This window comes from Lagopus leucura, unplaced genomic scaffold, assembly GCF_019238085.1.
Source record: "Lagopus leucura isolate 7727_CA_CO unplaced genomic scaffold, USGS_WTPT01 Super-Scaffold_1, whole genome shotgun sequence".
Classification (NCBI taxonomy): domain Eukaryota; kingdom Metazoa; phylum Chordata; class Aves; order Galliformes; family Phasianidae; genus Lagopus; species Lagopus leucura.
The window spans coordinates 9,179,256-9,206,127 of NW_024962250.1; the positions used below are offsets into that span (position 1 = coordinate 9,179,256).

General features: G+C 39.4%; 1 protein-coding gene across 10 annotated transcripts in view; it reads left to right on the top strand.

Annotated features, from left to right (window-relative positions):
• Positions 1 to 530: 530 nt before the first annotated feature.
• Positions 531 to 26,872, top strand: part of MIDEAS (mitotic deacetylase associated SANT domain protein) — a 53,524-nt gene continuing 27,182 nt past the window's right edge. For 4 of the 10 annotated variants that reach the window (XM_042872381.1, XM_042872453.1, XM_042872436.1 and 1 more), the window contains exon 1: positions 3,242 to 3,344. The gene's annotated coding sequence lies outside the window, so the exon portion shown is untranslated. The other 6 variants (XM_042872399.1, XM_042872391.1, XM_042872408.1 and 3 more) reach the window with 6 other exon arrangements.

Consider the following 26,872-nt stretch of genomic DNA (forward strand, 5'->3'; position numbering starts at 1 on the left):
CTGAGCTTTGTGTGCTTCCAATTAGTCCACTTCTCTAGTTTGCCAAGAGGCAGCCCTGCCCTCTAATTGAATATACTTGTGAGATAATCACTGCAGCTATTTTTTACTGGTTTATGCCCTTTTTAATTATTTTATATATATATATATATAAAATATATTAATTATTTATTATTAAATATAATATAATTAATATATATTTATATATATAATAAATAATATAATTAATTAAAATATATAAATATAATATATATTAATATATATTATATAAATATAAATATAAATATATATATATATTATATATATATTTTTTTTTTTTGTAAGAAAAATATTGCATCCAATGTAAATTTCAGAGAAATTTTCCAAATGACTGAGGTTTTATTGGTATATAAAACTTCATTTACAAAGAGTGTAATTATTTTCTAATTAGCTTATTAATGTTCAGGGCTTTCATTTAATAACTGTTTCCAGGGAGAACTGATAGCTCTATATCGTGTCCCTCAGTGCTGCAGCATGTCTAAACTGGAACAAGAAGTAAGAGGACCGGACTCCATCTCTGCTCTGACTTGGAGAAAAGAGTGCCACCTGCTGAGCGGATGAGCCAGTTCTGCAAACACAAGTATGTAAAGCAGTCTTTAATCCAAATCCTGACTCAGTGCAATGTAGTTTTTTAATGATATGAGTCGATGTTGTTACAGCACAAGATGTGTCTGTACAAGACAAAGAAGCCATCTAATCTCCTGATTTAATGTAGTAATAAAATAATGTCATACCAGGAAATATGCATGCATTAAATTTTGTTACTGTAAAATTGATAGAAGTGCAGCCTGCACACAGACTTTACATATACAGATAAAAGAGATAAGGAGAAAAAAGGCACGTAGCAAAAGCTGCTAGTGCAAGGAAGAAACAGTGGCAGGTTCTGGATACATGAAAACTACACAGTACAGAGAAAAATAATGAAGAGTGTGAAATAGTAGGATCTTTACAGAACACTTCATAAAACTGTTTATTGCTCACAAAATACTCTTTGTTCCATGGTGTTTTTAAAATACGATTCTTCTACTTCGGATTTATAAGCTGGTTGATGTCCTTACAGGCCTGTTTAGTCTTAACCTTCTTGGAATGTTTAGGAAGAAGCACAATCCCTTCCTGTAAATTTTGCCCCTTACTGTGTCTTTCAGCTTTGATCTGGCTGTTACTATGTTGCCTTTGGAGTAAAGAATAGAGGTAGATTGCTATCTACCTTACATATAATTCAGGAAACAAAGGACAACAATGTTAAGATGCCTCCTAGACAAGGATAGAAAGCATACTCCCTGCTCTGTGCAACCTTAGCATCTGTAGCCAGATGGTGACGTTTCTGCCATTGTCTGCTGCTTTTATGTGATTATGTGTTGTGAAATATGAGACACTGCTCATCATTTCACTTCCCAAACTCCAAGCAGGTGAAGTATGATACGCATTTGTTCTGGCTGGAAGGAAGGGCTAAACTTCACTGTTACAACACTATGATTTACAGTCACAGCAGACTTTCCCCCTCCACACACACACAGTGGAAGCTGACATAAGCCGTTTCAGTTTATCAATATATGACGTGTTTCATGGAGAACACTGATTGCCCAATACTTTGTAACAGAGAAGGAGGTAACTCCAGATTATGAAATATGTCTTTTTAGTCTGTATTAGGGCAAATTAAACTAGTTGGCTGTATGCCTTTGACTTCAGTTTTTGTCATTATGTGTTCATGTGTTTAAGTCTGCTTTATGTATTACATAATTTGTGAGCAGTTTTGAACATTCTTTCTATATTGATTCATTGAATTATTAATCTCCAGCTCCAATTTATTGATGGTTTTTGAAGAGTAAATGTTTTAATGGGAGCAGATTTTTCCTTGAATGTCTTATTAAGCCAGTGTTTCATCAAATGAGATCTTCAGTTGTGAAAGAAAGAGAAATGCTTTACCGAAAGTACCTCTGGCTGCTGTTTTGCTCCTCACTTCCACATCCCACTGTTACTCTCTATTCTGCGGCAGGAAAAGATTGGGTGTGGTAATTAAACTACCGACCTGGGACTCATCGGACAAACCCAGCTATGCATCAGATACGCTTCATAGTCATGGGTAAGTTGCTTCTCTGGGCACCTTTTTCCATGCATCTTGGGCTTCCCTGGTGAAAAGTTCTGCACAGCAGCCAGGAACTATTGTGAGAGAAATGCCAGCTAGTGTACTCTACAAAAACTGTTCATGTATTTCACTCTATAAAGCAATGGGTGGTAGAAATGAGATTTCCCTGCTGGTCTGAAAAAACTCTATGCCAGCCTGCAGGTGCTGAATGATCCCAGCCTGGAAGAAGGTAAACACGGTTATGTGCACGTTGGAAGGGAAAGGTTTGCCATTTTCATGCTGCTTGGCACATTTCACTGAATATGAGTCTAATCTTCGAATGCTGACCTAAATGTTATTTTATATTCTGCAAGTTTTCCTGATTGCTAATGAACTCAAGTATCCGTGGCAGTCTACAGGGGGAGCAATGACGAAGCAGCTGCTTTATTTCCTGCCTTAAGAGGAGCAGTGTGTCTGCATTTGCCAGCTCGCTGTTTATTTTCAGACCAACGCAACAGAGGAAGCCATATTCCAGCAGACGAGCTGAACGTTTTTAGAAACCTCAGCAGTATTGCAGTAAATGTTCGACTTGAAAATAATTTTTTGTTTTACTAAAACTAAATTTCAGGAATGTGCTAAAAGAGCCAGCAGCGTAGATGTGACCTAAGGATTTGTATTAGTTACAAGTCCTTTCTCCCTTCCCTGTTTTTCCTCTTTTACAGCTCCTTCTGAAGAAAAAGAAAAATGACCAAAAAAGGGGAAAACGGAATAACACGTTATTTCTGCTACGAATGGGTTCTGAAAAAACAAAGCCCTTTTAGGGATCTTCGCACGCTTGCTTGTACTTTCCACCGGGAGAGGGGCCGCGAAGCCCGATGGCGCTGGGGCAGGCTGGCGCCGAACTTAGGGCACGGAGCCTGCACGCTCTGCCAGGTGTGAGCACGGCGCTGCACGCCGGGCTTCCGAATCGGCGCTGCACGCCGGGCTTCCGAATCAGTGCTGCGTGCTCGCTCCTCGCTCTCGGGGATTCCCCTCCTTCCCCGCTCGGAGGAGGGGCAGGGCTCGGCCACCGCCAGGACCGAGCGAAATGCTGGCGGGAGCCGCGCTGCGGCTGCGAGGGAGGAGGAGGGCGGGAGGAGGAGGAGGAGGAGTTGAGGAGCCCGGGCCCGGGAGCCTCCCCGCTTACCGCACTAGGAAGTGACGCTTTCCCTGAGTCCCGGAGAGAAAGAAACAAAGTTTTTTGGTGGGTTTTTTCCCTTTCCGCTTTTTCTCTTTCTCGGTGGTCTTTCCTTCCGTGTTTACCCTTTGCAATCTGCAGCCCCGGAGGCCTCCGCCGTACCTCGCGGCGCAGGTGAGGAAGCGCGTTTTGTTCCCTCTCCTGCTTTCCGCGGGTTTATTTTCTTCGCACGAGTTGCTTCCGTTCTCCTGCCATTTTGGAGAGGGGGTGCTTCTCCCGGGGCTTTAATCTTGGGGTGCCGAGCTCTGGCTGCAGGCCGAGCTGCACGAGTACCTGTGGCGCCGCCGGGGCCGCGCAGCTCCGCAGGGCCGAGGCCGGAACGGCCGAGCAGGCTCTGCCGGGCAGCCCGCTGCGGGGGTCCGCGCTCGGGCGCTGAGCCGCTCGTCCTTCCCTTACGGGAGTTTCGGGGGCCTCTCCGCCGCCCGGCTGCAGCGGCGCGCAGAGGATCCGTCTGCGGCTGGGTGAGCCCGTCCGTGCGCGTGGGGTTACTCGGGCGGGCGGACGGCTTCGGGCTTCCCTTTCTGGCTCCGTGTCGGAGCTGGGGCGCTCCGGGGGCTGCGGGTACAGCACCGCGACTCGGGGCGCTCGGTAAAGCGCGGTGGCTCGCCGCGTGCGCGGATTGTGTTTCTATGCCGGGATCTATGCGACGGAGGGGGTGGGGAGGAATTTATTAGATCATTTCTGAAAATCCCGTGCCCCTAAACGTACGGCTTTTTCTCTGGCAGCAGCTGAAAAGGACTGATTCTTTGCAGTTTACCAGTCAGAGCTGACAATACACCCACGCACGTATGTGTCTTATATAATACTTACGGTTTTTTGCCAGGCATAAGCGAGGTTTATTTTTGGTTTCTAAAGTCTTGTATGATTGCAGCCTTCAGAATTGAAGAAATATTCTCTCTGCTTGACAGAGATTCAACTTGGCAGCCTCTTTAAAACAAATAAATCATCATGGCTGTTACCAGAAAGAAGCTGTTTTCATTCTGAGTTTGAGTGTGGTGGAAGGGCTGTCTGGAGTGAGCACAGGCAGTCGAGGGAGGGTAAGAGCGAAACGAAATGTCCTAATGCAGAGACTGGCATTAGGTTGTTTGGAGGGCGAGACTGCAGTTCCAGGCAGCAACAGCAGCAGCTTTATGACTGTGTGTAATTACAGAGTGATTGCATAGGACAGAATTGTTGGAATGAATACGCATGCATAGGCCATTGTGCCAGATTTCTGTACTGAACAAAACGTAGATTTGCATTGCTAATGCTAAAATGAGATTTTATTTTGTATTGAATTGCCATGTTCCTCTTAGACTTCGCTGAAGAATTAGAAAGGGGGAAAAGAAGAAGTGGAGTGAGGCCGATTGTAGAAGGCACAGCTCTGAAACACTCAGCAGAATTGCCACCTGTAGTGCCTGCAGTCTCAGGGGACACAGCAAGCTGGTTGAATCTGTGGGTTCGCTTTTCTGAAGTGATTATGCAGAAAGTGAAAATCAGTCAGGTTTGCTAGTAGTTCTGCAGGTTTTGTGTAATTCCTGATGTCATCTTTTTTCTTGTTTGCTGGTGTGGGGAAAAAAACCCTCTGTGCTGAGTTCAGCTGTCTTGTGTGGAAACAGAGAGAAGAGCAATGAGGAGAGTTTCTGTGTCAGACCACAAAAAATCACGAGGTTGAAAGCAAAGCTAGATTGAACATAGGTTCTGAACATGCTGTTTCAACTTAAGTGGTTTTTAAAGAGTTGCATATTGCTTAGTGATCCTGCTGGCAGTGAAAGCTGACAAGATGTTGGAAGTGTGCCACAAACTCTGCAGAAGCAAGGTTTTGACTGAGGCTTTGAAAGATCATCAAAATAATGGGCAAAGTCATTGTGGATACAAATAAGAGTACCTGAGATTGTTTTTTCAGAGGTAATGGTTACCTGTAATTTCTATCAGTTTAATTTTGTTTGGGAAGTCCTTGGAATCTGTGTAACATCTGATCCAAAAGATTTCAGATCTGGTATTCAGAAATTTGCCTTTCCAGGATTAGAGAAGATTTTCTGTTGCCTTTAACAGTCATTGCTGAGGAGGTAATGAATGTTGGGAAGGCTTGTTTTGAGTACTACGATGAAAAGTGCTACAAAAAAATGGAAAGTTGCTTTAAAATTCCTTGGTATTCCATTAGAACATGCTATTTCAGTTAAACACATAGATTGTCTTACTGTTAGTTTCCTGAGACTGCCAACTTAAATGCTTTGTGTAAAATATATGTAACATTGCTAAGGAAGAATATAAGGATGTGCTGAAGCTGTTTGTTTTGCTTTGCTGTTTTTTTTCTTCTCTCAAGCATGTGGCTAATTAACCACAACACTGGACTGATCGCTTGACAAATTCAGTTCCGTAGTGATCCTTCTGTAACTTTAATGGGATGCTTCGTTTTAATACAAAACAAGCAAATAACAAATATCTTGTAACCTTTCCATTACTACGGCGTTCTGTTTGTAGATTTTTCTTTGTATTGTTCTTCATGTCCTGACTGGCTTTATATATATGTAATCCTTGGTGTTCTAATATCAATGGCTTCTGGGGAAAACCCAGAATTGTGCTTTAATATTCCTTAAATCATTTGTGGTAGTGGTGCAGTTCAGTCATTCCTTATGTTAGCTTTTGCTTTCCACAGTTAAGTGGTTTGAGAAAATATTTCCGGCCAGGATTCTTTGGACTTGTATACAAATGAGGAGATAACTTTTACATCTGTGAGTTGTCCTGTGGTACTCTGGGGAATTAGTCATAGACATGTTTATTGCCTATTTGCAAAAAGAAGCTTAGCCGTGTTAGCCTTTACCCCACCAAGGTGCATGAGAATAGTGGTGATACGAAATGATGAGGTCTGCAGCACAGTAAGAGCCTTCTAAGAGCCTACGTGCTCATTCCAGAGGTGAATTTATGCTTCTGCACTTTCATTCTTGTTGTCACCCATATGTGGTAGCTGCAGAACTTGCAGATATTTTCGAGCCCGGGATGTTATTCTGTCAAGCTACCAGGCAGTCCTTCAAGATGCCTCAGGAGAGGGCCTCTACCACTCCTTGGAAGCAGCCTTCTTCTGAGTGGGAGTAGTGAGTGTGGTGAAAGGGAAGGGGCTCAGAACGCAGGGAGACAAATGGCTACTGTGAATCAGAATGATGATCTGTGTAGCCTGTGCTCCCCTCTCTGTAGGTAAGAGGAATTACTGTGCATTTCAGCAATTCTTGGGGAATTTCTACTCAGGAAACTCGTCTGATATTCTTTTGAGCTTAGGTAAGTATTTAGCAGTTGCTTTTGTGACCTACTGATCAAATTATGGATTTAGGATCTTGAGAGGATTCATATTAGGGATAAGACATTACTGGTTTTTGTTGAGGGAAGAAAAAAATAAGGCATTGCGTGACATCTTAGTATTGGTTACATTAAATTACAGCTTATGCTAAAACCCAGTGCTGTAAGCGTGCATACTGTTTCCAGTGCAGTTAGTTGTATGCCAAGTGACATAAAAGGAGAGAGAAACTACTCAGTGTTCATCATACAAAATGTTGGTGGGGGCAGAAGGCAAGCATTCAAGTTTTGCAAGACACGTCCAGAAAGTTGGCAAATTCTGGCACGGGCAAGCCAAGGCTAATGAGTCAGCTTCCAAATGGAAGACTTGTCATTGAGCAATTTGTAAATGGGAAGGACGTGCTGCTAATTCAAGGAAATATCATCCTTAGCACCTCCCCTAATAATTGGAATAGAGTGGCACAGAGCTATCTGTCAGAGGGGAGTTGTTCGTGCTTGAATCATGTGTTCTCTCTGGTGCGATTTCAGCGTTCAGACCAACAAACCCATGTTGTGTGATGTGTAGATCCATGAAAGAGGTGATTGCTCAAGCAATAATTTCAGTCTCTGCATTGCATGCCAGCAGCTTGCATGCCGTGTGAAAGATCCTTGGCAGCTACAGCAGCTCCCAGTGTACAAATGGCATGTGTTTCCAGCGTGACGCCGCTCAATAGGTGCTGTGCAACATTTTGCATAACTTCTGTTTCAAATGATCTCCAACTGTAGCCCTTCTAGAGTGCTCTGCTGATCAACTCAGGCAGCTGAAAAATACACAAACTGTTATGAGAAAAAGCTATGTACTTCTCACTGGAAAAAATGTGAGTGCATGCTTTTGGCCTGGAGCCAACATTCAAGTATTTGGGAGCAAATGGGGATGCAGGAATAAATGTTGCAATTAAATTATTTGCTTTTCTGTATTAATGCTTTTTATCAAGTTTGGTGCAACTTCCAACCACTTCATTTCCAGGCCCGAATTAATATGATCCATCATATTATTGTATGGAATATGTTCAGATAGATATTCCTTGAAATTTACATCTTTAAAAAGTGGTTGTTCATTTTAAGGACAAATTGCATGAATGCATCTTGTTACATTGATAGCTGCTATTAATTAAGAAGTTAAAAACTGGGAAAAAGCAAAATTTGAAGGGGGTAGGAAAGTGGTTAGTATTTTTATGTATTTAACAGCATCTTGAAAGGTCTGCAGCAAAGCACAGAATAATACTTTTCCTTGTAGTCTTTAGCATTTGAGAAACTGCAATTTTCTATATTGTTTGACTTAAGTATTGGTGAAGATTGAAACAAGTTAAATGCCATTAATGAGGCAGTGAACTGATAAACGGTTCTGATACGTTTTCTCACTTTATCTTACTGATTTGTAAGCATTAGCATTGTCCAGCATTAGCATGCAAAGAGAAAGCAATTGGAATCAAGTCAGTGTTCAGACCTTACTTCTTTGCGATATACTATCTTCGCACGTGAAAATTGGTTCTCAATTCCTTGGCCATCCCCTGCACTATTAGGAGAGGCTATAGTTGCATAATATATATAGATATATCCTCTTTGTCATATTTGTTTTGGGAAAATAAATTGTTTGTTTACTTATGTATGCACACAAACTGTTGATATACGCTCTTAAATCTCTCATTGTCTTATAACTCAGTTTTCTTGAGAACAAATATTTCTTTTTTCTGTGGTGTTGGAGAGAATGGTTGGTAAAGAAAAGCTGTTCTTTCAAGCTTGACTATCTTTCTTGTTAATCTTAATTTATTGTTTAATTGTGTTTGGTATTGTTACTGCTATAGAGACCAAGACAGGCATTAGTTTTGACTGCAAGGATTGTTCTTGTCTTTTTACTGAGAGCATTTAACTGAGCAGACTTTAAAATACTCATTTGGCTTTGCAGTTTGGATGTGGTGGAAATGGTTAATTCCCAGCTACCAGGTCAGCTGCATCACTTCATTATGGGTAAACTGGAATCACAGAATTGTAGGGGCTGGAAGGGACCTCCAGAGATCGAGCTCAACCCAATCTGTTCTCTGAAGCTGTGCTGTGTGGAACTAGACCTGCCTGAATGCTTTCGTCTTGTCACTGGTGTGCACTGTCATAGTTTCTGAATTCTAAATAATGCCCAAATTGCTTTGTTGTAGAATAGTGATGTTGTGTGATTTCAAGCTCTATGTACTCGTATATACTTAGGTGTGCAATCTCAGACTGTTATTTCTGTGCGTACTTACGATTCCTTGAGCATCTCCTTTTGGACTCCTGCATCTGCCTCTCAGCATTCTGTCACAAATTATATTATTTAGAATTTTTATACTAATGTGAATCAACTGTCCTTGCAGTTTCATAGTATCCTTGACCTTTTTGGTTCTTGATCCTGAATAGGTAACTTCAGATATTGAAAAGTAAAACGAAGAGCCATATGTTAAAAATATCCTTAAGATTTTACTTGAGGTTTGTTTGTTTGTTTGTTTGCCATTAAGAATGTCTTATTTTCAGGCTTTGTTTTTTCCTAGGTAATGTATTCTTCACTCTTTCAAGCACTTCCTGAAAGCAAAGTTTGCTACGTTTGTGGGAAATTACAATGCTAGGGTGGAGAAGAATTTATGAAGAATTTTTCTATTTTTCAATTGGTTTTATATTATTTCAGAACAAAATCCTAGCACTACCAAATCCCTGATGAGAAGAAAGACAGCCACAGCCCTAAGGCGTTCTGATTGCCATGATGACAATCTAAAATGCCGAAGATGTTCATATACATGTGAAACTGGCACTGAAAACTGACTGTCCTTTAGATTAGTTTCATTTCATGGCTTAGATAATTCCAAGTCGAGCTATTATTGTTGAATCTTTTTTTGTCAAGCCCTGGGTGTTATCCTGCATGTGACATGCTGCATGTTAGGAATGTTCGTAATAGAATCTTCATTACACTGAATTAAAATTATTCATTTACTCGGAATATTTGTTTATTGGAAAGCTATTGTTTTGTTTTTCTTTTTCCCCCAATTTTTAAAAATACATGTATTTAAAGTACATACATGGCTAAATCATGCAGACTTTCTCCATCAAAATTTGTTCAATATGTTTTAATGGATGTTGAGATGTTGGGGAAGGAATATATGAATATACTGCGAATGAAAGCTAGGAATCAAAATGCATTGCTGCATTCTTCTTATTATTAGTTTTAATTGTCCTCCTTGGGCATTTGGAGAATCTTGCACGTAAAGGGTGTTATTGCAGTAAGCAGTGCAAAGTGTTTCATTTGCTTATGGGCTTCATTTTTCTAATTCAATTTCATTTAGGTGATCCTTATTCACTTAAGTGATTTAAGTATTTAAGTGATCCTTATTGCTATGTTTTTTTAAATATATGTAGGTATACAAAGCACACCTTGAAACTTCTTTCTTACTGAAGCATGAGAGCTGTTTTGACTCTTATCTTTTTTGCTTTAGCACTAATCATTCTTTGGTGAAAGTGAAATATTTCAGCTATGACACTAGCTGACTTTTTTTTTTTCTTTAGAAAATGTTGTTCTGCAGTAAAATACTCTTTTACTGCTGAAGAATGTGGAACTCCTTATGAGCAATTCATTTTAAATCTGAATTTGTGATGCAAAACGAGTGAACATTTGACATACTGAGGTAATAAAAACCTAGGAAGATTGGAATGCATGATACTTGCTCTTAGATTATACACTTAAGTGAATAATGGGCGGCCTCACAACCAACTTAATTGAAGTCAGTGCTTCATAATTTTTTCTTTAAAAAAAATGAACAAATCTTGTCTGAATAAGATTTAAAATTTTTCTTTTGCATAAATTAACATAGCTAGCTTATCATTACAAACAGGAAATTAAGATACAGAGGGCTTTGTTCAGAAAATAAATAAAACATAGATTTGAATCGTTGTGCAGTAAAGTTTTCTTCTACAGCTGAACACTTAAGTAATGGCTGCTGCTGATAATAAGTTGCACACTGAAAGATTTAGTTTCCTTATTCAGGTAGCCTGTCCTGGCATTTTAAGACAGGCTAACCTGCCTGCTTGCACATGTATTTAAGAATGCATGCTTTTTTGTTTGTTTGCTTAAGAGTGATGTAAGCACACATGTATGAAATTGTGCAGCACAGGAAGCAAACAAATGAAAAAAACTCAGGCATGCTTGTCATGAAGGAAGAAGCAAAGCATCCTCCAGAAAAGAGAAAAGAGCATGGTTCAGGGACCTTTCATTGGCCTGCGGGCTGTACTGATGATTTTTAACAAGTCTGTGGATATCTCCACAAGGCATCTCTGTCAGAGATGTCATTAGCTAAGTATGAGAGCAAAGGCAGTGGCCCAAATACTTGCCAACATCAACAATTCCTTGGCCACATAGATGGGAATAGTTGCTTAAAGAGACAGACAGCTTATCTGATATTTGGAGTTGGTAGTAAAACACCTGTGTTGGCAAGGTGTGCTTCTTTTGTGCCGACTGTCACTGGGTTGGATGATGTAACAGCAAACAAGAAAACTGCAGTATTCAAACCAGTTCACTCGTGAGTTGGCCAAAAGGCAGAGACGCCGTAGATGTTTTCAGCAGTTCTTTGTTGTCTAATGCAGAAAAATGATGTGCTAAGGAACAAAATGTTCAGGTTTTCTCTACTCTCCTGCTGAAAATTTGGGCAGAAATCTACCGATGAATGTTCACGAGAATAATTCAAGTCTTTCTAAGATAGGCTGCTTCTCCTGTTCTTTACATTATGACAGTTAATTAAGATGACTTCTAATTCTCAGGCTTTATGACATAGATAAATTCACAGTTACGCTATTTTTCTTTCAGGTTCTATGCCAATATGGTTCTACTGCAGCTTTGTGGAGTTTTAATTTGAGTAATATGTAACAAAGGTGTGGACTACACTTAGGCCCTTAGGTGAGCTATAGATAACCCTTTTGTTGAAAGCAAATTTGAGGATCTGAGCTGCTAGTGAAGGTTGCAGTCTGTGACTCTGCACAAGTACTTCTTATGGAGGCCTGTTTGCAGAAACACAGCCTGGAAATTGAAGTTAGAGAATGCTTTCTAATGTATTAATTGGGTAAAAATGTTTAAGAAATAACAGCCATACTCTTGGTAGAAGTCCGATGGCTATTATTTAGCCTTTAAAAATCTGAACTAAAATCTTACTCTTGGTCTCTTATCAGCCCAAAGTGCTTTTAGTGTTTTATCTCCTCGTTTAAACAGTGTTAACAACAGGTGGCTGGAGGGAGGGGGAAGTGTTCGCATTCGTCATTCCATTGAGACTGTTATCTGTCTGTAGATGCAACAAGGCGCCTATACTGAAACTGAAATAGTCAGCAGTGAGGGACATGTATTTGGAACCTAGACGAGCATGCTCTTTGTCCTGACCCACACTGCCATTAGTCTTCCAGCCATAGAATTTGCTGCTTCTAATACATGAGTCTACACATTTACAAGCTGTTAGGCAACAAAAAACCCACCAAAAAAAAAAAAAAAAACAACCAAAAACAAACAAACAAACAAAACCCGGAAGAACAACAAACAAGCAAAAAGCAACCCTGTGTGCAGTGAGGACACATTGTCTGATTTTATAGAACATGCATTAAAACTGCTTCTTGCTTTCTCCCTTTCTTGCTGCTCTCTCACTGCTGACAGTAGTTTACGTTATTTTTATCTTGTTATCATCGTTTTTTCAAGGCAGGTAATTGTCTTCCTTATATGCTAACAAAGGGGCTACAGAGCCATGCTCTGACCTTGCAAATAAAGGCATAACATCACCAGTAGGGATAGAGGCTCTTTTGCACCTAGAGGAGCTAATTGCTGGCGTTCTTTTGAGGGAAAAGTGTGATGTAGGAATCTGAATTCACAGCTGCTATGGCTGTTCATGTTGTCAGCTACTTTTGTGCAGGGGGTCGCACCCCCCCTGTTTGAGAAGAGGTGGTGTTGCTCAGAAAAGGCAATAGGCACTCTCTTTTAAACCCAAGTTGTGTGCTGCCAGCAGACAGTGGCACCTAAGCCTTAGATAGTTTAGCAGCTCGTTTTCATTCACGTGAGTGTTTGCACATAGTTTGCACATGGGCCCTTTTGACTGAACTTTCTCAGTTCACCCTGGTCAGAAGGCTGGTTTTCTGTTCCCTGAGAGACTCTTAGTCCCTTTACGTGTGTTACAGAAATCTGCAATGTGGAACTGAGACTCCTGGATTCCTTTCTGAAAGTGAGGTACCAATTTCTGTATGAAGCAGACCGAGTAGAGTTTCCCCAGCCAGATTACTCACACAGCTTTAAATCAGGCTGTCAGTGAGCAGAGCTGTTACGTCCGTGGTTCTGTGAGCGTAGCTCATTTGTGTGGCTCTTATGCTGAGGTTTTTTCTTGTTTCTCAGTTGTGTAACTTTGGCAGTGTTATCAAAATGCAAAAGAAGAAACGGAAGAGGTTGATCAAGTTTGTCTTTTGGTGCTTTGTTCTGGGATGTTTTTCAAAGATTATTTTAAACCTATCAGCTGCTGTGTTGGGTTTTTATTGTGGCAATCAACAGAACTCAGTTTTGCTGTATGTTTAAAAAGTATTCTTAGGAAAGCTGTTTTTTCTACGTGACTTGATTTATGAGAGAGAAGCGCCGTTGGGAGGTGGAACGGTATTCTGCATTTAGTGGCAGCTATAACTGAGCTACTGTAAGTGACAGAATTTGCTTTGGAAAATTGCTCTAGCTGAAGTGTGGAATGCCTGACTTTTCAAATAGTCGCCTGCGTCGTACAGTTTAGATGCATGGAGGAAATGTGAAAACCTATTGCTATCTTCAGTTACTCAACTAGTTTATTTTTGGGAGCTGATGAATTGGCAGGACACAGTGACCCTGTGTGAAGGGGAGAAGTGACTTTGACTGCAGGAAACTTGGTGAATATTTTATCAAGTTCCTTGCTACTACATCACTGTGACAGCTTTAATGGGGAATTTAACTCTTTGCTTTCCCACTGGGTATTGTTGTGTGGTGTTGATAAATTTTCATGAAAATGTGATACCCCTCTGCGAACAAGAAACTGCGTAATGCACAGCAGCATATTTGAAGCATACTTGTAGACTGGTAGGCTATCTTGTTTGAAAAAGGGGAGGAAAGAAACCTCCCCTTTTAGGAGTTTAGGTGGTAGACTGCTATTTTGTAACCCCTTACTGTTGTTAAATCCTTCCTAGGAAATAGCTGTAGTTTGAAATTGGTCCTGGGTACAAACCGCTGGGAAGTGGAAAAGACAGAGCTGTTTTGCACACAAGTACAATTGCAAACAGTAAGAGTACTCATTATGCAGAAAAGCACGGTTGTATTTTGTATGACGTTGGTACAGCTTTTTCACTGCAGACAGGATCAAAAACTGACAGTAACAACTGTGAAGTGTTGCAGAAACATTGCCCTTCCTATTATAAGTTCTCATCCCATGACTGACTTGTGCTGAGCTATTGCCTGTTAGCATAAAACATAAGAAAGACTACGAACAAGAAAGCTTCCTTGTCTAGCTGCGCTACTGCTGTAGTCCCTGCAAGGAGGACTGAATCAAGGCCACGTTGGAAATTTGGACAAAATTGGGATTACTTCTGGCCTTTAGTATTCTGTGCTCTTATGCTGTCAGACATTCTCAACTGTGCCATCAGTCTAACTGAAAATTTCTTTATTATTTGAAGTAAGTTACTTGAAAGTGCCTTGCGGATAGCGTTACTCGCAGGTGTCTTAATGAATGCAGCTTTAACTTTTCGTTACTCTTAATCACTCCATCTCCCTTTGCTCATACAAATCACTGTGGTCTCGCAGCAGCATTTCAGATTCTTGCAAATGCTGAATTTTGAGAACAGATGACTTAGCAATTACTTTGATGGGAAAGAACCACTGATTTAATTTTCTCTGTTACTGCAGAAAATTTTTAGAAATGGCAGCTGCTGAAGAAATAAAGCAAAAGTTAATAGTTGGCCTGCTGTGTGGACTTCTGTAGTCTATTTTGCTTTAGAGCAATTATATGAACAATTTCTTTTAATAAGAAAGATCTGAAAAGTTCAACACAATGTACAGAATGATGTCAGCTGTCAGCTTATCTGTTCAGCAACAGTTCTTTACTATTGCTAAATACAGTTGCTAGAAAAAAAGTCTTCATTCTCAAAGGCAGTGATGATATTGTTTTGGCATGAGTTTTTTTCTGAAGTGTTTGTTATATATTTGAGTTAATTTTTCTTCTTCATATCCTCAGTGCTATTTTTAAATTTAATTTTAATAAACCTATAACTTACTCATTTGCACAGCACTTTAGTTGTTCCTAGATTTAGGAATAAAAGCTTTCTTTGTCACACTCAATTTTAAAAATAATTTTTAAAAATGCTGAAAAATATTTTGATCTACTTTTTCCCCTTTGTAGATCACTTTACGTGAAAATTTGAATTATTACAAATAGCTTGTTAGTTAAACATGCGTACACTTATATATTGTGTATATATATGTGTATATGTATGTATGTACTTGCACTTTTGTATTGCTTAATAGCTTTTTCGATAGCTTAAATTTCTGGAAGTGAGAAGATCTATGAAGCCCTGGATGGTTCTCTTAGGTGAGCTTCATTCCCAAATGTAAATGAATGAGTGCTACAATTGCTATTTACTGCAAACATTCTGTGAATAAGCTGAAGCCTGCATAACTTGATCAGACTGCTTGTGTAGTGCCTGTTTATTTAGGGGGACAATACATCGTTATGAGAAAAAATACATGCAAGTAAACTGTTTATGAAGAATTACTTCCATTTAAACTGGTTCTTACCTGTATTATATGTAGTCATGAAATAAATGTATGGGTGTATATGTTCAGTGTAGGTACAATACATACCCAAAGTAAACTAAAGCTAGTTAATGATCACAGATCCTTATTGTTGTGATTTCAAACAAAAATTGCTTTGCAAGTAGCATTCTTACTTTCTTGCTAGACAAAAGGAGAAAACCATAGCAATGTCCTGATAGTGTTAGGGAGAGCACTTTTGATCAGGCTGCAATTATGTTAAGGTCTCAGTTTCTTTAAAAGTGTTGCATGCCTTGGAAGTTGAGGACTGAAGCAGTACAGAGAGATACTTTTTGTTGTTTTTTCTTGAAGACTGTGAGTAGTAGCATGTGAGTAGTCAATCTGTGAAGAACAAAACACAATCATTCCCATTCTGCAAAGTTTGAAGACTGTTGCAATGAGGCTCTTCTGTCTAATTTATTGCTCTAGCAAGTTTACTTCCTTTCTGATGCAGAAGTTGAAAAAACAATTCATTACTCGTAGAAATGCAAAACAAGTTGTCATAATTAAGACCAACATCAAATGATGGTATCCCAGGATGCCTCTAGACACAGGACTCCACGCTCTTGTTGCTGATTTCCGTCTGTCGCCTCGCTCATCTTTGCAGTGTGTTTAGTGTCTGGCAGGGGCAGGTGGGGGACCCTAAAGGGCCAAACATGTCACAGCAGCCGCAGGTTGTGGCACGCCAGCAGCCTGTGAGGGCTGGGGGGCTGCCAGGTGCTTGGTTCCGAGGGCAGCCTGTGCTTCCTGACCCCTGGGGCTGGTGGGTTCAGCTGCGGGGTGAACACAACTCCTTTCAGGGATACTGTTTCTTCGGGCTAGGGCTTGGGTTCTTGTTCAGCAGCTGATGCATTTCAAGGGGAAACGCAACATCGAAGAAGCATGCTTTTAGACTCCAAGTGGCTTTGGCGCAGCTGTACTACAGCTAAATAAATATAACCCGCTGTACAAGGAAATAACTTTTTTACCAGATATATGCACAGATGGGTTGTAATCATACTGAGGCCAGCATTTGCCTCAACAAGGGAAGAAACTTGTCTGTGGAGAGCTATAAATGAAAGTTCATTCTTACCCTAGTGTTTTGCATCAGCAATTTGAGAACACTACTCCATAAGATGCCTAATAGGAATGAGATGTGCATCTTAGGGAGTCTGAAAGACTGAAGGATCTAGGGAGAGACAAGCCATGAAGTAAGGGAGGATTGTGCATTACAATTAATTAATCCACAGATGCACAGAAATATATGGGAGCTGTTATTTTACGTTGGTGTGAGTGAATCTGGACCAGAGGTGTATGTAGCAGAAGTACAAACAAAGCAGGATGCTAGCATGCTCAGAGAACGCAGGGGAGAATAGCCCTTATCTGTCAGGATGTGCATAGGGAAAGAACGTGTTATCACCCCCAAAATGCTGGAGTAATTTTGGATATAAAAGTAAGATCTTTCAGAAGATGAAGATTTGGAAGAGATTTAGTCATTGAAGGTATACTTCCTAACATATTTGGTGTTAAATAGAGAAAGTACAAAGCTAAAATTACAACAGGCTGTGCTTATAAGAGCCACTGTTACAGACTGGGTTTTTTGGAAAGGGATTACAATGCTGTGGTAGTAGATCTGGTGTAAGATAATGCGAATTTGTTGTGTGGTTGTTTTTTTTTTGTTTGTTTTGTTTTGTTTTCAATTAATGAATACTTTAAATAAATATTCCTAATTATTTCAAATAGTAAGACACTTAAGTGAAAAGGGAATTCTTACTGCCAGTGGGATTCTATTTTGAAAAATAGAAAAAGTCAAACTGAAAGCAAATGTGAATTAAAACAATACCTTCTCATCCTTAAAATAAATGAGTTGTATCTCCTGGCAGAAATGGTACCACTGTCCAGAAGAGGCCATGTGATGGAGTTGCATTCATTAAAGACTAACGTGACTGAGTTGATGCACGTATTTGCAATTCTTTGCCTTCCATTCTTTGCTGTTCTTTTTTTTATCATTATTATTAGCAGTAGTATTTTTGAAGGCTTTATGCTTTTGCATGGGAAGGAAGTGGTAGTCACTGTTTGCTTTTAATCATGGAGTTTTTTCCACAGAGCCTCAGGAGGACACAGCGCTGCTTTTGCTGCGCACCTTCACTGAGATCTGTGCAACAGAAGAGACTGCACCAGATCTCTGCTACTCCACAGGTCAGCCTTCCACAGCCCTTAGCAAGTTGGTCTCCAGTGATTATTCTTACAGTATGTTGATTTAACACACAAAACTACTTCAGGGAATTGAAGCCAAAATTCTGGAATTGAAAGCTTATCATTTTTGAGTGTGTATCCAGTTTGTCTGGGTTTGTTGCTTGGAGTAGGAAGGGAGTGTGTTAGTGTTATTTACAAATATACATCTCCTCTCGCTCCTCTCCAGAATGATTGTGAAAATTATTCCTAGGCAAGTTTAGTGAAGCAGCTAAATCTCTGTCAGCAGTAGAGATCATTGTAAGTACACCAAATAGCAAGAAAAAGAGTGGGGGGGTATTCTTATGGAAGAGTTACTTATTTGCAGTGAACAGGAAAAGAATGCTTTCGTATTCTGATGATGAAAGTTTTACTACTGCAGGCAGTACTAGGCAAGCAAAATATCTTTAATGCTGTGGATTTTATTTTAACCTATTTATTCAACAACCGTTAGAAGTGTTACTTTACTTGCTTAAGGTATAAAAAGCTTCCAAAGCTGGAATGTGGTAACCAATTTCCTTTTTTAACGTTAGACTTGAAGATCTGCTTACTTTAGAATTTGACTAGGATGCTAGTGAAGTGATACTGCAAGTTGAGCAACTGACAAATGTTTTCTGCTTTATTTTTTTCTCCCTGCTGCTGCTGTTAAAAACCCACATATCTAAATCCAATGTCTAATGAATGTTATGGGGAGGTATGTGTATGAAAAATCAAAGTCTTGAAAAATTTCAAGAATTCATAATAAATCTTTGAAGCTGTAAGCAGTCCCTACAATGGTAGTGGAGAAATTTGGTATTCACTATTCTTTCCATAACGAGAAAATAAATGTTTGCTCCTCTTCAAAGTGCAAGTATTACATGTAAAAATAAAATACATGTATTAACAGAAGTGGAAGGTATGGGAAGACTCTTTGTTTCTTTAAAAGTTAGATGAGGAGCGTAACTGTAGTGTTGAATAACTTTTTTTGTTTTAAGGATTGTGGCTGTCCAAATCTGTCGTATTGCATTTAGGTAAAATAGAATTAAGTAAATAAATGAGAGGAATTTAAACTTTGAAAATTTAATTAAAAATCAGAGTAAATAGTTCTTGCAGGTGTCTAATTGGATGATTCATGTCTTTTGAAACATTTGTCATACCATGATATCTTTATGGAAGTAGGTAGGTATATTTAACTGGATAGCATCTGCTAGAAAATGGATAGAATGTGCTGGGAATGTAAGTGCAGGAAGCAGTGCATCTGCAAGAACTAATATGCTTATGGCTTCAGAAAAGAGGTATTTTATTCTTAATCATCTTGTCACCTGTCCCTCCCATAAGCTTCCTCTGTGATACAATAAGAGTGGAAACAGTGTGCTTGTTTAAAATTGGAAGTTGTAAATTCTTCAGTTTTGAAAAAAGGTGGAAAACCTGGAGTTGTGAAGCTGCTTCACAATGAGGGGGATTCTCTGCACAGGTGCAGGTGGGAAGCTCTGTGCCAACTCCAGGGTTATACATCTTGGAGAAGGTGAGCTCAAGATACCTGAAGAGCAGAAACTTTGTTGGTTTAAGCAAAGCTGTAAGTTTGCATGATCTTAGCTGGCTATACACAGAAATGATGTAAGTTTAGAAGTCACTCTGTCATCTGAACTTATTTTTCAGATGGTCTTAAAATATGCAGGTGGCTATGAGTGCAATCTTTTTATTATTATTTTTTTCTTTCTGTTCTTCAGTTTTCTGGCTGACAGTACTTTGGTTAATCTGATACAGTATGTTTCATCTGCAAGGGAAAATTCCATGCTGATTGTTCAAGACACGTAACAAAGAGTTACAATGCCAAGAATATGAGTAGTGAGAGACTTAGGAACAGAGTTGACGTAACAACTTAATCTACTGTAATAGGTGAATTTCATCACACTTGTGTCCAAATTATTACTTGTTCTTTTTTTCTATGTAATGCTGCGACTTAACATTCCTCATGCATAACTCTCAAGGCTTTTTATTTTAGTGAGCAGCTGCTATAAATACTTAGCTTTTTATGGAAAGCAGAAAAACAAGACATACTTTCATCTCTTGTGTGTTCTGTTTAAACCCTTGCCCTTATTCTTTTCCTCCATGACACTTTATTATATTTCACAACTGAGTGCCTATGAAAGCACTGGTTTAGCTTTCTCCCTTCCATTTGCCAGAAAGCTGCTGTTTGTGCCTCGGAGCCCCTCAGCTCCTGGTGAGTTCCGGGCAGGCTGCCGCCATCTCAGCCACGCTCATTCTAAAAAAACACCATCAGTTGTGGTCTTAGCTTCTCCGGAGATGGGATTAACCAAAACATTTGGAGAATGCAGGGGGGTGGGTGCTCACCTCCTTGAGGGTGCCCTCTGGACAGAGGCAATCCGTATGTGTGAGCTTCCTGTGTGCCTAAGCTGCTCCTTGTCTGTGGTGCCTTGGATGTGGTGGCTTTGGGAAAAGAATAAACTTCTATCCCCTTGGAGTGGTTATTGGGAATGAGGTTGTGAAGACAGGATTTTATGTGTCAGTTAATTATTAAAACTGTGGCCTTATAGGGTTTGAGGGTTCCCCTTCAATTTTTCATTATCTGAGTTCAAAATGTGTGTTTTTATGCCAATAATGATCATAGCAATAAAAATAGATGAAAAGATGTATCAAAGATAATCTATTCATGGCATAAATAAGTTTATTCCCTTTTTTCTTCGTTATAACTTTTTGCTGCATGCAGGGAAAAGATGTGATGTGGTTATTCAGCACTGTTATTTAATCCCTAGACAAAATTATTCTTAATGTCATGCTTGCACCTGAATAGTCTGCCCAGTACTCTTTCACTGCTGCATGTGAGTCCTAGGCACTAATATGGCCAAGATTGGTGTATCACTGTGCATATATGGCTTATAGGTAGCAACTCTATTAAAAGCCAGATCTCAGATCCACGATAAACCTGCACTGGCTACTATGTGCTTGAATGTACTGTTAAGCATGGCATTTTGTAGTATCTCATGGGCAGACTAAAATGGAAATAGAAGTTTCAGGTGAGTTTCTTTTACCTTTTAGCCAACCTAAGAATGGGATTTCAAGCTGAATAAGAAATTAGAGATCACTAAAAGGCATCCTGAGCTGCAGTCCCTATTCTGTCATAGACCTCTTCAGACAAACCATTTCTTAGCCCCTCTCTGATTTTGTCCTGTTCTATAAAAAGAGAATAATTGCAGTTCCCTCCCTTACTGAGGCGTTGCCTGTGTGTGTTAAAGAGTATGGGATGCTATTATTCTGTGATTATGGGGCCATGCACCTGCAAAAATAGAAAATGCTGTAATCCAATTTCTGTACTACAGCACAGAAAATTAAGCCATGGATAATAAGAGGGAGTATACTTGGTTATTGTTGTCATTAAAAAAAATTATTATTATTATTTAAAAAAAAAAGCTACAATCCCACCATTCCAATTATGTTCACAGAAATGGCAGAGTCCTTTCCCTGCAGTTTGTGAACTGCGCAAAGGCACTGCAGAGCACTGCATCTGCACTCAGGGTTGGTTAGAGATCTCTGGTATGATGCTGCCATAAATGCTGTTAGAGTTTTCCACAGATAAGGGTGGGTGAACATTTATGTACTTTAGAAAACACTGTAATTTTATGTCAAAATAGCTTTAACATAGACACGGAGATGGGGAGAGTTCTAGAGGATGTATTAATTAGTAGTGTTCTATATTTTTTTCCTAGATTTTAGTGCATGTGTTCAAAATGAAGATGCTTTATCTGACATCTTGTGGATGCGGTCTTTAGTTGCACTGTGTGAAGGATTAAACAGAGGATGGAATGAAAATCAGGGAATTCCAGAAGAATAATCTCTTAAAATCATAGAATGGTTTGGGTTGGAAGGGACCCAAAGGATCATGTAGTTCCAACCCCCTGCTATAGGCAAGTGCACCTCCCTCTAGACCAGGTTGCACAAAGCCCCATCCAGCCTGGCCTTGAACGCCTCCAGGGAGGGGTATTACTGGCTACATCTGTACTCTTTAACACAAAGCTAGTCACAGGTGGGTAAACACAGAGTTGTCTGTCCTAAACATACAGAATGTTGCACATTAGGTATGGGATGAGGTTGCATGGTCGGTGTTAATCTATTGCTTTAGTGATTGCAAAGTGTTATGTAAACATTAAGTAGTCCAATAACAGCAAGTTTGTTTGTGTGCAAGTTCCTCTTACTACTTGCCACAAACTAAAGTTTTATTCAGAGTAAAATCTGGTAGAATGTTTTTCTGCCTCAGTTGGTCCATGGATCCCAAATGCTTTTCCAACAGGGAAAACAGTTTGTTTCTGAGTAACAAATGCCAGCCTGCTGGCAGAAGGCTGGACATTCTTTCTTGTTGTTTGGAGACAAAATAGTAAAGTCATAGAAGCTGTGGGATGCAAGTTGCACTAGTGATCTGTTTGAGGTGAATGTTATCCCGCTGGTGGAAAAAAAGCCAAATGTGTTATGATCATAGAGGAGCACTGATCTCACAATGTCTTTTTTCTTCGGTGTAGCAGGATCAGGTTGATTGTCACCACACACTTCAAGAATTGGTTAGTTAGCCTTTTGTTGTTGCTGTTCTAAAATTTATTATTATTATTTTTAAATACTTAGCAGTTTATTTTGGAATGGACAACTGCTTAGAAGTGATCCTCTTACCTGCTTTTCCACTAAGATGGTGTGTGGCATTTGTGGCCTGTTTTTTCACAAGTATAAAGGACTTAACAGTTGGTTTTATTGGCAGACATATCCTCAGCAAATATAGTTTGTAAAGCATAATACTGAGTGAGTGACCCAGAATGTTATAACTTCAGTTAGAATGTATTTGTAGAGTGTACTGTATACATGTAGAAGGAAATGTAAATGCATGTTATACTCTTCTGATCTGCCTAACTCTCACAGAATTGCATGTGCAGGTGAGTAAACTCAAACGCTTTTGTTTTTTATTTCATGTTTAACTTAATCATTGTGACTTTAATTTTGTCTTTTACTAACAATTGAGTTCTTTGCTCAATTTAAAATTCTTGGTGAAGGACACTTCTTCTTGTGCTGTTATTGAACAATTTTTTTCCATGTTGGTTATAAAGTACAGGGCAGGTCATTTTGTTTCAACTAAGGTTGTAAAGCAGCTGCTTTCAGGAATTTTCTGACTTTGCTCTGAATAAGTTTGAGGCTGGTGTCACTTGTGCCCGGTTGTTAAAGTGCTTCATAGCACAGATTTGGTCAATAAGTACACAGGAATGGATAGAGGTTACTTTGGTTTTAATCCAGTATTGGTGCCAACAATCTGTTCTTCTTTCCTCCACTGAAATCCCTTACTGTAAATGGAGGAGAGTCTGGGCAGGTAACTGATAGGGAGCTCTGAATCCAGGGGCCTGAAGGATGCTCTGATTCTTCAGTTAAGGAAAACAAAATCAGAGTGTTTTCCAGGCCCTCATTCTTTGAAGTTCTGTGTTATATTTACTCATATCTTTCTCCTACCTCTACTACTAACTAATGTTCATTTGCTTAGCTGCATAGTTGATCAAGAATTTAGTGTAACAAATCAGTGCAATAAGAAGATTCTCTGATACTCAGCAGTGACAAGACTTCTTAAAACACATTATTTTAGAAATCTGAAGTCCTATCTCTGCTATTAGTAGTTTTGTAAAAGATTACCTCGGTGAGTTCTGGCATCTGGCTGCAAAAGTGGGTACAGACAAACTGTGAGCAGCACTGCTCCAGCTTAGGTAAGTCTATTTCTGGGCAGAGTAAGGCAGAGAGTAGCATATAACAAAAGAACAACTGTGTGTTCGTATTTGTGTGACCTTTTTGTCTCCATATTTTTGGCTTCCTCTCTCTTTGGTTATTGCTATGCTGTTGCATCATGTCTCAAATTACACTTAAGTTTTTTGTGGAAGAATCATTGTCTGGTGTATTAGCAGGTACTGTTAAAGATGATATCACTTCTATGACCTCAAAATACTTAATGAATATCAAGGTATTGGGTTTCAGGTATTATTCTCATTACAAAGTCTTGAAGGGATTGGTGAAGCACCCAAACTCTGTATACTGGGCCACCTAAATGTCTGTCTGGCTTTGTGTTGGAGTGCTGGAGAGATCAAGATGGAAATAGGGTACCTGTAGCAGTCTGTCTTGTTGTGGCCTAATGCAGTCACATGCATTTTCTACTCAGGGCAAAAGTGCAGAGAGATTTGCTCTGTCTCTGGGGTGTATCCATCCAGCTCTGCAGCTGGTGTGTTTGTGGTGAGAGAGGCATGTGGAGTGAAGGATGCACTGTCAGCTGTGTGAGAGCAAGCAGTTTTTGGCTCTTGCCATTCTGACTTTGGAGCCTTCTGTAATTCCTGTACGTGTGAGTGAGCATTGCTCTTTTTGTTGCTAGCAACTGCCTTCCCTGACAGCTCAAAAAAAGCTTAAAATAGCTATCTAGGAGCTTACAATTAGAAGAACAATTAACCCGTTTCCAGTGGGAAAGCATAGGACGTTCCTGTAACTTTACAAAGACTGGAAGCAGTGGTTCCTATTCCTTAATTGCTCTCTGTGCTCTCTGAGTCTGCTTGAAGTATTTCAGGTCATGGTATTTGTCATGATGATGGATTATAATTAATATTCCAAACTTCAGTACAGTTTATAAATATTAACTAATTTTAGAATGTGCTCTGTATATGTTTTGTTAAAGTGTAATTCTGCACTGTGTTTTAAAGCCATTTGTAAAGAAGGGCTTTCCTGCATTCTTGTTTACAAAAGTCTGGTTTATGTGGCTGTCTCTTTCTGATAGTTCTTTCCAAGCGTCATTACAATGCAAGATGACAGCTAAGAGTCTGCTGCAAATCATGGATCTTTAGTTTTCTCAAGGTGAGTGTTGGGCAAAACTTCTGTTGTTTTGGAAATAGCAGTCAAACTTTTGCTTGGATAAATTAAATTGAGAAACTGATTTGTATTCAGTGTAATTCCTTTTCAAGAGCTGCTAGAAACAACATTGTCAATTCCTTTAAAAATAGATCCGATTTTTTTTTTTCCCCTTTCATACTTTAAGTTTTATGTCTATTAAGTTTTAGAACTCTGCTTTGTTTCTTTAATAGTTGTCTTTCCTCATCCATGTGATTTGGATCTGGTGGAGCTGTTTGTGTATGCCCGTAAGGACAAAATAATAACCAGCTTTTAATAGGTATTTTCTTTGTAATGCTTTTTTGTATATCTTTTTTATCTTCTTAAAACAAAACTACATGGAAAATCACAGAGATTGAAAAACAATCCTCCAAAACTTGTGCAGAGTTTATAGCCTGTACTGAGGAGGGCAACCCAAACCATGGGTTATTTTTATCAGGTTCCTTGAAGATGCAGAACTCCCTCCTAATATAACTGTTATCTGAAAATTTCTTTTTGAGACGCATCCACGGTGCTTCAAAGCCTCATAATTAAAATCATAATTACATTCTTCTCTGTAACATACTGTGCAGTTGAACACATCAATATGTTTAGATGGAGAGTGGAAAATTATGTCCTTATGTGTAAGTGGTAGGCCAAAATATATTCAGAATGTGAACTTTAGGAACATTCAAACATAAAGGAAAGGCTGCTCAATGAAATAATGTTCCTGAGAACTTGTTTTCACTGCCTCTCCAAATCTCTACCACGCTTTAGTGCAATAGACTAGAATGTTTTACTTCAGTAGGATTTGTATTTCTCCTTGGTTTGGTGTAGTTAGTACCTTCTTCTTAAACGTGTGAATTTTTCCCCAAAAATGTGGCAGTTATACATTTTGCATTGTTTCGTTCACTGCAGGTAATTAACTTATGATGCTGTGTGTCTGGGATGGTGTAAATAGCATCAGCAGTTCATCACATAAGGTGGTGTAATACCTGCTACCTGATCTACCTTCAGTACAGCCATTCTCTCCTCTGCTTCATGTCACAAAGCTAACGGATTTCACTTCTGAATGCCTGCTGACTGATTTAATATATATTTATCAGTTCCCAGCCTCTGATAATGGGAAAGTGGAAATACTAGCAGAGTCATTTTAACTGTGCTGTGCCAGAGGAAGTTGGTCACAGCTTCCGCCTTCCTCTGCAATAGAAATGGACCAATTACATGAAAACTTGCATTGTCCATGGAAGGGCTTCAGCATGTCTATTCAATTTGGGCATGTTTGTGCTAGTCCCAGGCAGACACCTTCAAGCAATGGTGAAAATTCTCAAGCTCCTGGATTATTTTTTTCCTTTTTTAAATTGTCTGTCTGTGAAGCCATTTTCCTTTGATCCCTTAGTCCCAGTTAAGGGCAAGCTGTAAAGCATTCATTTTTTTGCTATAGTATGCTGTTTGAACAAGTAAGCCTTCCCATTTCCCAGGGCATTATTGATTTTTCAGGACTTCCATCTATTACAGTTCTTTAGATTAGTCTCTTATCAGGAAGGATGGAGTAATTGATACTTGGCTTATTGCTGTCATCTTTTAAACTGGAGACTTTTCAATTGGTTGGTTTTGCTTGTGCACTTTGAGCTTCAGTTGCTGCTCTTCTGTGGTGCTAGACTCCTGGAAAACATGCCTTTCACTGTAGGGACAGGCTTTCCAGTCATCTGTGGAAAATGCCCTACCGTATAAAGCACACTGAAGGGGACTTAAAACCATCTTTCTCCATTTACCTTTTTGGCTTTCTTGAACTAGTTTTCTTGTTACTCCGTTGCTTTCAGCCTTTTCCTCCCTGTATCTATCAGGTAGATTGCTATACTTTGCTGTATTGAGTTTACAAGCAAGGTCTATTTTCTACTTTCCCTTGCTCCCTCCTAGGGCAATCTGTAGGAAAGCTGTGCTGTTACCCTTCCAGCTGAAGGTGTCTGAAGGTGGTGAGTGGGAGGCTGCAAACAATCTGTAGGAATTCTGATGCTGTTGTCTGAAAGAAAATGTGACAAAGTACATGTGTGGGAGAGTCTTCTGAGAGAGAGATTGAAGCTGTTTTCGTATGCATAGGACATGGACAAGCTGTGCAAAAGCTTTGCAAATCCTCTACCAAACACAAAAACTGTCCCATATTTTCATCACTTTCTTGGTTCTTACCCAAGACTGTTGCAATTTGTGGCAGTTTGATAGAGGCCAATTTGTGTTTGCTGGAAAAAGTTCTTGTTTCTGATATGCCATAAATTTCCAGTCATTTAAAAACATCAAAAACCAACCAAACTAACAAAAAAAAAAAAAAAAAAAAAAAAAAAAAAAAAAAAAA